Below are 10,766 nucleotides of genomic sequence, written 5' to 3' on the forward strand. Positions count from 1 at the left end.
GGGTATAAGCCCAGATGTGGAATGGCTGGATAATGTGGTAATTCTGTTTTTAATATTTCGAGGAATTGCATTACTGTTTTCCACAGCAGTTACACCATTTTACACTCCCACCAACAGTGCACAAGTGTTTCAGTTTTTCCACATCCTTGCCAGTACTTGTTCTTTTCTGCTTGTTTGTAGACATCCTAGTGGGTGAGGTGATAGCTCATTGTGGTTTTGACTTGCATTTCCCTGAGAGTGATTTGAGCATTTTTCTGTGCTTATTGGCCCCTCAAAAATCTTGGAGAAATACCTATTTTAAGTCCTTTTCCCATTTTTTAAATTGAGTTATTTCTTTGTTGTTGAGTTGTCTTATGTTATTTTCTCAACTATTTTGAAAACCAGTTTAATTTGTGTGTGGAGTGATGTTCATAATTCATTCTGAGATAAATGTCCAAGGAGCAAAATTACTGAACTTAGTCTTGATATTAATAAATGATGTATTAGATTGTTTTTCCCTTGAAGGAAGACAGTGCTGATTATGTATTTTAACGCTTCAAATACAGGTGAGCAGGAACATAGCTTTCTTAAGGAAGATTTATGTTCATTTCAAGGACCATAGTTTCAAATGGAAAATGTGACGTTGAGAACAGGCTAGAAGTCAGGTCTCAGAAGAAGGCATGTGAACCCCGTTCTCTCCCACCAGCACTTCCCAATAGTCAAAAAGGAGTGTTGCCACTAATGTCTGTTACGTGGCCAGGTCGGGGAGCTGAGGCAGTAGAAAGGAACTGTTCTAATTCACTGAGCTTATGCTAAAATTTGGAGAAGCCTGAGTGCCATCAGGGCCACAAACTGAGAAGACCAAAGTGTTGCCAGTTTTTCTGAATTACGTCCTATGCTCGTTTCTTTTCTATACACATCCTTAACCTAGTGCTTCTCAATAAGGGACAGTTTTATCCCCAGGGGACATTTGGCACTATCTGGAGATGTGTTTGGTGGTCATGACTCAGGAGAGGGTGCTCCTGGCACCTCGTAAGGAAAGGCCAGAGAGGCTGCTACACACCCACAATGCACAGGGAGGTGGCCACAACAGAGAATTATCTGGTCCTAAATGTCAAGAGTGCTGCTGGAGAAAAATGCTGCTTTAACCCTAAATCCACCCCTCCCCTTCTCACTTTATATACATACACACACATACGTTTTAATAGAAAAATATTCAGCTTTCCGAATTGTCCTGCTGTGATTACGTATAAACCAATATTGAGGATCAAAGGAAAGGTTTGCAAGGTGAGGTGAAGGGGAACAAGTAATATCATTCCCACTGACTGTTACGAATTCTTCAAAGCATAAGCTCCTTATAAACGCAGGGACGTCATCCCCACACCGCACAGATAAGTGGTGTCTCTCTTGTGCCACGGCCTCGCATCTGGAGTGGGTTAGTGGGCTCACTGCCCTCCAGTGCTGCTTCCAGACCAGTCGTCGCCTGTGTTTGGCAGAACCCTGTGCTGTTTAGAGGTTTGTGCTGAGCAGTAATTCCACCCTGCCACTCTCTTTATTTCCATCTACTGGCTTCCAGCTCGGGTCCTGTCCTCCAGTGACGTCATCACTGCCTCCATCACCTTTTTTTTTTAAGTCGTCATTAGATTATGTCTTAATTCTCAGAAACTTGAGCATCCAATTAATAAAGGACCTCTCAGTTCCATGACCAAAAAACAATGACTTTTTCTTCATTCTGTATCAGACACCTCCCTTGGTCGCATCAGCAGTGATTGTCATTGAGCAAATAGCTGCAAAAGCCCCGTCGTAGAGAATCTCCTGGCATAGTCCTTAGCTAAGGTTTACCATTTTTCCGCATAAAGATCTTGTGTAGTTTTACTTGAATGAGATCTTTTTTCTATTTTATTTTCTGTTAGTTATTTCTAATGAAGAGCTTTTAGATATTACATATCTAGCCAGCATGCGGAACCCTGGCATTAGTTCTAATGTAAACAATATCTACTTTTTTTTTTGTTGCCTTTTTGCATTGGGCTGGGGCCTCTTAATGCAATGTTGGGAGGGGGGAAAAAGCCAAACCTTGAGAAGGTTCTTAATAGTTCCCGTGATTCATCATACAATAGGTGTCAGATAAATGCACTTCATCAAAATAAGGAAGTTTCCTTTTATTCCTAGTGTTGCTAAGAAATTTATGAGTTCACTCATTCTTCAAGCCCCTCTGACTTGGTATTGCCACTTCACCCATCTTACTAATGTCACCAACCGCCTTCATGTTGCCAAATTGAATGGAAACGTTTTTGTCTTCATCTTATTTAACTTCTCCAAGCCATGACACGGGACCCTCCTCTTGCTCTTCTTTTGCAGCTATTCCTCCACTAAACCTCCGCTTGTGAGTTTCTCAGGGCCAGTCCTCGGTGTGTGTCTTCTCTTCCCGGGTAATTTCTTCCCTAGTCCCATGACTCATCACATTTATATCCGGCCCTGGTCTCTACCTCCAGATTCCATATCTAACTGCCCTCTAGACGTTTCTCTCAGACATCTCCATCTTACACATGGCCCAAACAGTAATTTTTACCTCATTCAACCAACTCCTCCATGAAATCCTTCCCTTCTCAATTCCGGTAGCTCATGTCAGACATCTGGGAGTTTCCTTGATTCCACCCTCTCCCTCCCCCCTCATACCCAGTCTATCGGGAAGTTTTGTCAATTCTCTCAGAACATACCTCAAATCCATCTACTTCTGTGTGCCTGTACCACGGTCGTCCAAACTACCAGAATCTCTTGCCTGTTCTACCATAATAGCCTACCTCATTCTTGCCTCGCTTCAATCATTCTCTAAGAAGCTGCCAGAGACATCTTATCTCACACTTGGAACAACATCTAGATTTCTTACCTCCGGTGGCCTGTGCATGGAAGCCCTCAATACTGAGCGGTCCAGCCCTACTTCTCACTAACCTGGTCTCAGACCACTCCTCCAGCTCCCTGTGTGTCTGTGGGCCGCTTACAGGCCATGCTGTTTCTTTTTATTTATTTATTTATTATTTTTTTAACAGGACTTTATTGGGGAACAGTGTGTATTTCCAGGACTTTTTTTTCCAAGTCAAGTTGTTGTCCTTTCAGTCTTAGTTGTGGAGGGCGCAGCTCAGCTCCAGGTCCAGTTGCCATTGCTAGTTGCAGGGGGCGCAGCCCACCATCCCTTGCGGGAGTCAAACCGGCAACCTTGTGGTTGAGAGGACGCACTCCAACCAACTGAGCCATCTGGGAGCTCAGCGGCAGCTCAGCTCAAGGTGCCGTGTTCAATCTTAGTTGCAGGGGGCGCTGCCCACCATCCCTTGCGGGATTCGAGGAGTTGAACTGGCAACCTTGTGGTTGAGAGCCCACTGGCCCATGTGGGAATCGAACCGGCAGCCTTCGGAGTTAGGAGCACGGAGCTCTAACCGCCTGAGCCACCAGGCCGGCCCAAGAACATACATTTTTGAAGATAGCCTAAAAGGAACCCATTGTGAATGAGAAGTGATTGAAATAATTTTAGTGAAGGAAATAATAATTCTCCTTTCCCTTTCTCCCCATCTCATTTTTTATTTTTACAGTGACTCCTGGGTTTTCATAAATTGGGTTGACTTGTAGTAAGGAGCCCTCTGCACCAGTGACAAGAGCCCCGGGGTACTTTCCCCCCAAGGTGGTACCACAGGCCTGTCCTGCCTTGGTCCCTCTCTCGACAGCACCCCAGAGGTGCCTCTCTTAGCAGAGCTGGCCAAACTCTTGGTCCTTCTCTCTTCCTGGGAATTGAGGAGGAGAAAGGAGCCCGCAGTCAAGAAACCTAGGTCAGCAGGGGCAAAAATCTGCTCCACCTACTGGCCAGTGCTCCAAGTCCCTCCGGCCAAGGAAATGGCCCTGTTGTTGTCCTCAGTGACAACACAGCAGAGGCAAAGCCCCAGAGCGATGGCATCCAGTGTTACACAGCCTCTGAGCTGCTAGTAGCAGCCCATAGGCCCCCTGAGGCTCTGAGCCCCGCCCCAACCCCTGTCAGCTGAGGACACATGCTAAGAGGGCTGGGGACACGGTCTGGAGCAGCAGAGAAGGTGCGACAACCATGGTAGTCCCCACGCTTTGCCCTCGTGGACTCTCCTCTTCCTTACTCTGGACATTGTAGTTGTTGGAGAATCCCCAGCTGCCCCAACCGTTCATCTCCCGATAGAGCAAGGGCTGGAGGGAGCTGCTGGTATTGTCCCCTCCTCACTTTCACGGACGTCAGCTGACGGGGGCCCATACCCAGTGAGGTCTCAGGCCTGTGGGGGAGTACTGTGTGCTGTGCCCTAGCCTGACTTCCCCAGGGACGGGGAGCCTGCCATAGATGCCACATACACCCCAGCGTCTCTGGTATGGGAGCCTCAGGAAAGAAACAAGCACTGATGGGTGTAAAGCGTTTCCGGAACGCAGCCAGCATGGAAGACAAGGCCCCTTCTCCCCACACACTGTAACGTCCACTCTCCCCACAGTTCTGCCACATTCCAATAAGTCAGAGCAGAGGAATGACACGGGTCCTCCAAAGCCAAGCTTCAGCCCTGTCTCAGCACAGCCAACACGCAGACACATGCAAGAAGCTGTTGTAGAAAGAAGGGGCTCTGGCAGGAGAAGTAAAAGCCAGACTTGAGATTTGAGTTGGGCCTGGTCTCACCCTGGGCCTAATGCTGGGAGACAATGCAATGTGGGAGCTGGGACCCTAGTCACACCCTGCCCCCCCAGGGCTCTAGGCCGGCATCTTCAGAGAGAACCAGCGGCATCCAGCGACTAAGCAACACCTCAGTCTTGCTGTGGACCAACTGTACGCATTGGTCATAACCAAGTCTGTTGTCCAGCCCCCGTATGCAGCTCAGAGCCTGAGATCACGCAGCTTTGCCCAGCCCTGAGAAGCGTCAGTCTGCCAGGTGGGAGAAATTCTCTCCGTGCTTGTGCGTGTCCATCATGGATGAGAGCTCCCAGATGTGGACCTGGGCCCACTGGTCTGTCCTTACTACACATGGTAAGTGGAGAAAGCAAGATCTTCTGGAAAGATAATGGCTGAGTGAGGACAGATGCATTTGTGAAAGCTACGGTCATGTTTAACCCCTTTGAACTTCCTAAATGGCAGTTTTAAAACAAATAGGAGGGAGCCTTCTTTACATGGGTGCAAAGCAATTCCAGAAACTTTTCTCTAAGACATAGTACAGGGTGAAAATAGAAATATTCTTAAGACCAGAAATGTTAGGTACAAAGAGACAAAAGCTGTAAGCTGTAGTATACTGATGTATAGCTCTGGTTAAAAATATATAAACAGAAGAAAAATCAGTAATTACATGAAAATGCTAATGGTGTTCATATTAAGATGGTGGGATGATGAAATCCATCCAATGGAAAACCCACTACTGATAGACATATGGATGAATCTCACAGGTATCATGCTTTTGAGAAAAGACATCAAACAGTGCATACTAAATAATTCCATTTATAGGATGTTCAAGAAATAGGCAAAACGAATCCATGATGATAGAGGGCAAAATAGTGGTGACCTTTGGAGGGAGTATTTCCTGAGCGGGTCACGGGGGCGCGTACTCGGGTGCTAGGCGTGTTGTACGTTTTTACCTGGGTGGTGGTAACACAGATGTGCACGTATGTAAAAACCCTTAGAGCACTACACTTCTGGCCTGTGTACTTGACACTATTTATTACACATCAATTTAAAAAATACTGTCAATGGTTGTATTACACTGTTCTGCTCTCGGGAATGGCCAGAGGATGGGGAATTCAGGTTAACAGAGAATCACAAGCCATGGTTTTTCAAATCAAAGCTATCAGTAAGATACAACTTTATTTTATGTGTCCTGAAAAAGAAGCCTCAGTTGGCGGGTCTCTTCAGAGACTTGTGCATAACGAACGCCAGGACACCAGAGGGCTCAGTGTCCCAGGGGCAGGTAAGGAGCCTCCTCGCACTCAGGGCAGCACGCTCATCTTGGCACCGTGTGGAGGGAAGGACGAGTCTTTGAAAATCTGAACCGTATGCTCCTCCTCACGCAGGTTTGCAGTCTTAATTTACATTACCAATGTGGTCCCCCAAATTTAAAGTGGTCCCCAGATGCCCAACAGAAGTGACTGCAACCCTCTTTGGAAGAGCTTGCCTTCAATTAAGACACATCCTACCTTCAAGAGATGCTAACAGAATGAGCATCAGAGAATCGATGAACCAAGGTGCCTCTCATTTTATAAAGCGCCAGAAAGCAATAAAATGGACTGAAATTTTAAATTGTTTAGGGGTAGCTGGATGGCTCAGGTTGTTAGAGCGTGAGCTCTGAACAACAGAGTTGCTGGTTCAATTCCCACATGGGACAGTAAGCTGCGCCCTCCACAACTAGATTGAAGACAACGAGCTGCCCCTGAGCTACTGGAGGGGTGGCCGGATGGCTCAGTTGGTTAGAGCGCGAGCTCTCAACAACAAGGTTGCACATAGGAGGATGGGCTGCACCCCCTGCAACCAAAGATTGAAAACGGTGACTGGATTTGCAGCTGAGCTGTGCCCTCCACAACTAGATTGAAGGACAACGACTGGGAGCTGATGGGCCCTGGAGAAACATACTATTCCCCAACATTCCCCAATAAAATTTTTTTTAAAAAATTGTTTGAGTGTCTGAATATGACTGACCACTGAGAAGCCCCTCAGGCCCTCCAGGGCTGTCATGACAAGTAGGGGACAGCTGTGCAGGCAGGAGGCAGAGAGCGTAGTTTCTTGAGTACTTTCTTCCTTGAATAGATGCAAGAAAGGAAATTCCTCTGTTTAATTTCCATTGAGAGGCCAGCAGAGGTGAGAAAAAGTTGTAAGCAAATGGTACAAGGAAAGACACGTACTGAGAACAACTGAATAAGGAGAGAAGAACGAAGTGTGGGCAGGACACAGACGTCAGCTGCCCTGCGTCCCATTGCTGAGGCGTGGGGTGCAGGGAGGTGGGGAGTTTGCATGTGTAACCATCAAATCCACACACCTCTCAGTATTTCTGAAAGGGGCTCCTTTGCTTCTCAGACAGGCAGGGGACTTGGAGGTTCCTGGAGGGATCATATCCCACCTGGAAATTCATGGGAAAAGCCCTGAAATAATTAAATGCAATGGTAGAGAATCATACGCTATCTAGTCTGGACTGTGAGAGTAAAGAGAATTCAGGCCACGCTGAGAACTGAGGAAAGATTTGTTTGTTTTGTTTTATTTTGCTTATAAAGAAGTTTGCATAGAGGAGATGGGCTCTGAGATAGGCCTCAAAGGATAAGAGAGGTGCCTGGTGGCCGTGGAAATTAAATCTTTATCTCCTGCTTGGGATGCGGTGCCCAGGGCTGCAGCTGCAGCTTCTCAGCTGAGCCCTCTGTCGCACCCATGCTCTTGACTTGCCTGCCTGCCCTAGGAAGACCCAGGGGAGGACGCAGACTATGACCAAACCCACAGGCCCAGTGATGGGAAGGCCCAGTGCCCACGTCAGCACCCGGGCTCCGCCAGGAGCCAGCTCTGTGCTTTTTCTCCAACACTGAGTCTGACCCTCCCACTCCTGAACAGCTGCCAGGCCTCATTCCCCAAATACTTAGTGAGCATCTTCAAGTAACAGTAAAAACGGGGAGAAGGATAATTATCAGTAACATTCCTATGAGTTTAGCTCATTCTAAAGGAAGACAAAAACAGTGCATTACTGATTCAGAGGCTGTGACTGGCCGGGAAGGGAGTGTTAGAGGCCCCCTTTGCCATCCACACGGAATCCCATCATCTGAAGCCTGGAAGGCCTAACCCCCGTCTTACCTGGACACCCTGAGACCCAGAGGGGAAGTGATTTGCCCAAGATCATGGCTCCCGTAACAACGAAGCTGGTGAGAAAGCAAGTGCCCTGACTTGCCAGCCGTAGGCAGGGTGGTCTCCCCAGCACAGGAGGCCAGGAGTGGGGTCAAGCCCCAGGCAGGGTGGTGTTTTATCTTTTCCTCTTGTTGTTTTGTAAATTCTCAAAGCTCATCCTCTGACCTCCCACGATGCCTTTTATAGCTGAGCAAAATCAGTTGAAATACAGCCCCAGAGGTTTCTTATCACCCAAGACAAACCCTGTAAATTTCCTGTTCCCTTCACGGTCACTTGCTGTTTAATTTTATTTGCTGTCTTTCTCTCACACTCACACACGTGCACGGCATGTGTTTGTCACTCAGAAGTGTTTGATTATGATGGAATCAAATTAGGAGACATTACACTTTTTGTCTTACTTGTGTGTGCGTATGTGTGTCTTTTTGTAGAAGGATTTCCCTTCCCCAGAATCATCAATATGTTTTATATTTTCTTCTAATGTATTTATGGAATTCTAAAATTATTTCAGTCTTTTTTCCTAACAAATAAACAACTATCCCAACACTGAATCAAATTTCCTGACCTACCAACTTGAAATGATATTTTTTTATCAAATATTAAATTCCCATATGTATATGACTTAGTTTCTGGATGTTCTTTCCTGTTCCATCTGTGCAATTGTCTATTCCTCTACCAATAAAATGACTTGTTTCTTCCATATATGAATATCTTTGTAGCTCACTATTCTTTCTTTAAATTGACTTCACTACTAGGTGTGTATTTATCTTTTCACAAAACTAAGAATAAAGTTATTATGGTACTTGTCATGCAGGATCTCTGGTCCCGCTCCCCACACCAGAACACAGGACATGGTGAGGCCAAAAAGGAACAACAACAGAGGCATGGATAGGAGGTTCATACCACTATATTCTCGATGGCAGCTGGTCGAGACACAAAAGCAAACATCCGCCAGTAACCCAATGAGGGGTCTTCCTGCACCCCAGTCTCACTGGCGGCCTGGCGAGACACAGGAAATAGGATCCACACGATCCGCAATCCGCCATCCACACTTGCTAACCCCACTTGCTAGCTGCAATCCGCACTTGCTAGTGTAGCCATGGCAGTTGTATTAGTGGCTAATGGCTAACTGGTTACAGCTAATGGCCAACTAGTCATCACAGCTGATGGCCATCTACTACCCAAGGCAGCACCTTTCCACGTAAGGCCTAGAGCCTGGAAACTGCTCTCTAGGACTCTGTCCCCACAGCACTAAATTTTAAAATAAGTGTGGGGACAGAGCCCCAAAGAGCAGTTTCCAGGCTCTCGGCCTCTCATAGAAAGGTGCTGGCTCAGGTAGTAGATCGTCATCAACTGTGATTGCATGGCCATCAGCTGTGGCTAGTTGGCTGTCAGCTGTAACCAGTGAGCCATTGGCCACTAATATAACTGCTGTGGTTATGCTAGTAGCAAAATGGGGGCTAGCAAGAAGATGGTGGCTGGCAGGCGCGGATTGCAGTTAGCGAGGGGAGTCGGTCAGTTGGCAGAAAAGTGGTCAGTTGGCAGAAAAGTGGACAGCAGGTCGCATGTCGTGTGAATCCAGCCTCCAGTGAGACTATAGTGGTGTGACTCCCCTACCTATGGCTCCGTGGGTGTTCTGTTTTGGCCTCACCATGTCCTGTGTTCTTGTGTGGGGAGCGGGAGCTGAGACCCCGCCGGACGCCCCGCACGACAAATGGCACAGCGAGCAGGGTCTCCCGCACGACAATAAGCATCCCAGAATTTATTAACCCAAGTGCGTATTTTCCCCTAAAGTTCAAACATGAATTTTCTCCAGAGTTCAGAAACTTTTATCAAATATTCTTATTTTTCATGACAATAAATGTATTTACATAAGTTTAATAAGAATCTGTTCTCCTCGTAACCGGACACAACTGGACAACTCATTAGCTTGGCTTCTTGGCCTAAAGAGAATTTTAAAGGTCTAATCTGAGATTGCTTATTACCAGACAATTTTAAAGAACTAAGGTTCATTTTATAGAACCAAGAAAGCCCCTTGGATATTACCAAACTTATGATTGGAATGTCATACTTCAGAATATGCATAGAATCACTATTCTTGCTATAATTATATAAGTAATCAAGCCAAACTGAGTAAGACTAGACTTATTTTACAAACAAATTAGTTTTGCTATAATTATCCTTGATAAAAATGGGATGGCTGTAAAAAATTGTGTTTCAATAGAAAACTATAGTGTATCCATTATCAGCTTCTAGTGCGGTTCACTGAGATTTCATCATCTAATTATAAACTTCAGAGAAACCACCACAACAGATCATGTATGGACAACTTTCAAGCCTGTTGTTGGATGGGCCACTCGAGAGTTCAGTACAACACCCAATGATGTCATCAAAGACAGTCAAACTACAGACCAGGAAAACCCATCAGATTGAAACTGCCATCCTCACTCCACCATTTAAAGGTGATTTCTAACTCAAATCTAGAAATTTTCTCAGCTGGCTGCTCTCCCAAATCAGAAACGGTGTTTATCATTTGCTCCAACTATTAACCTTTGTTTGTCTTTTGTTTCCATAGAAATGCCTCTTACGTGATTGCTCACACCATATGGCGGCCTAATTTAGGTGGAAGCTCACCTGCAACCCTGCCTCCTGAAGTAAAACACCCCCATGTTCATCCTGCTAAATAATCATGAGGACATGCGCTTGCTAACACGTCATGTGGTGCCTATGCAAATAACTCAGCAAATACAATTGAAACCCTAGGAGAACCAGAAGGTTCTGTTCAGTTTTACTTTGAGAGCTAGGCAAGAAACATAAAAGCGCTCATCCTGGAATCACAGCAATTGTACTTTACAATGGAGATGAATACATTTTCTACTAATACAAATCACTGTCTTCCAAAAAAAATTGAAACCCAATTAATTACAGACTATCC

This window comes from Rhinolophus sinicus, linkage group LG09 (genome assembly GCF_036562045.2).
Source record: "Rhinolophus sinicus isolate RSC01 linkage group LG09, ASM3656204v1, whole genome shotgun sequence".
Taxonomy (NCBI): domain Eukaryota; kingdom Metazoa; phylum Chordata; class Mammalia; order Chiroptera; family Rhinolophidae; genus Rhinolophus; species Rhinolophus sinicus.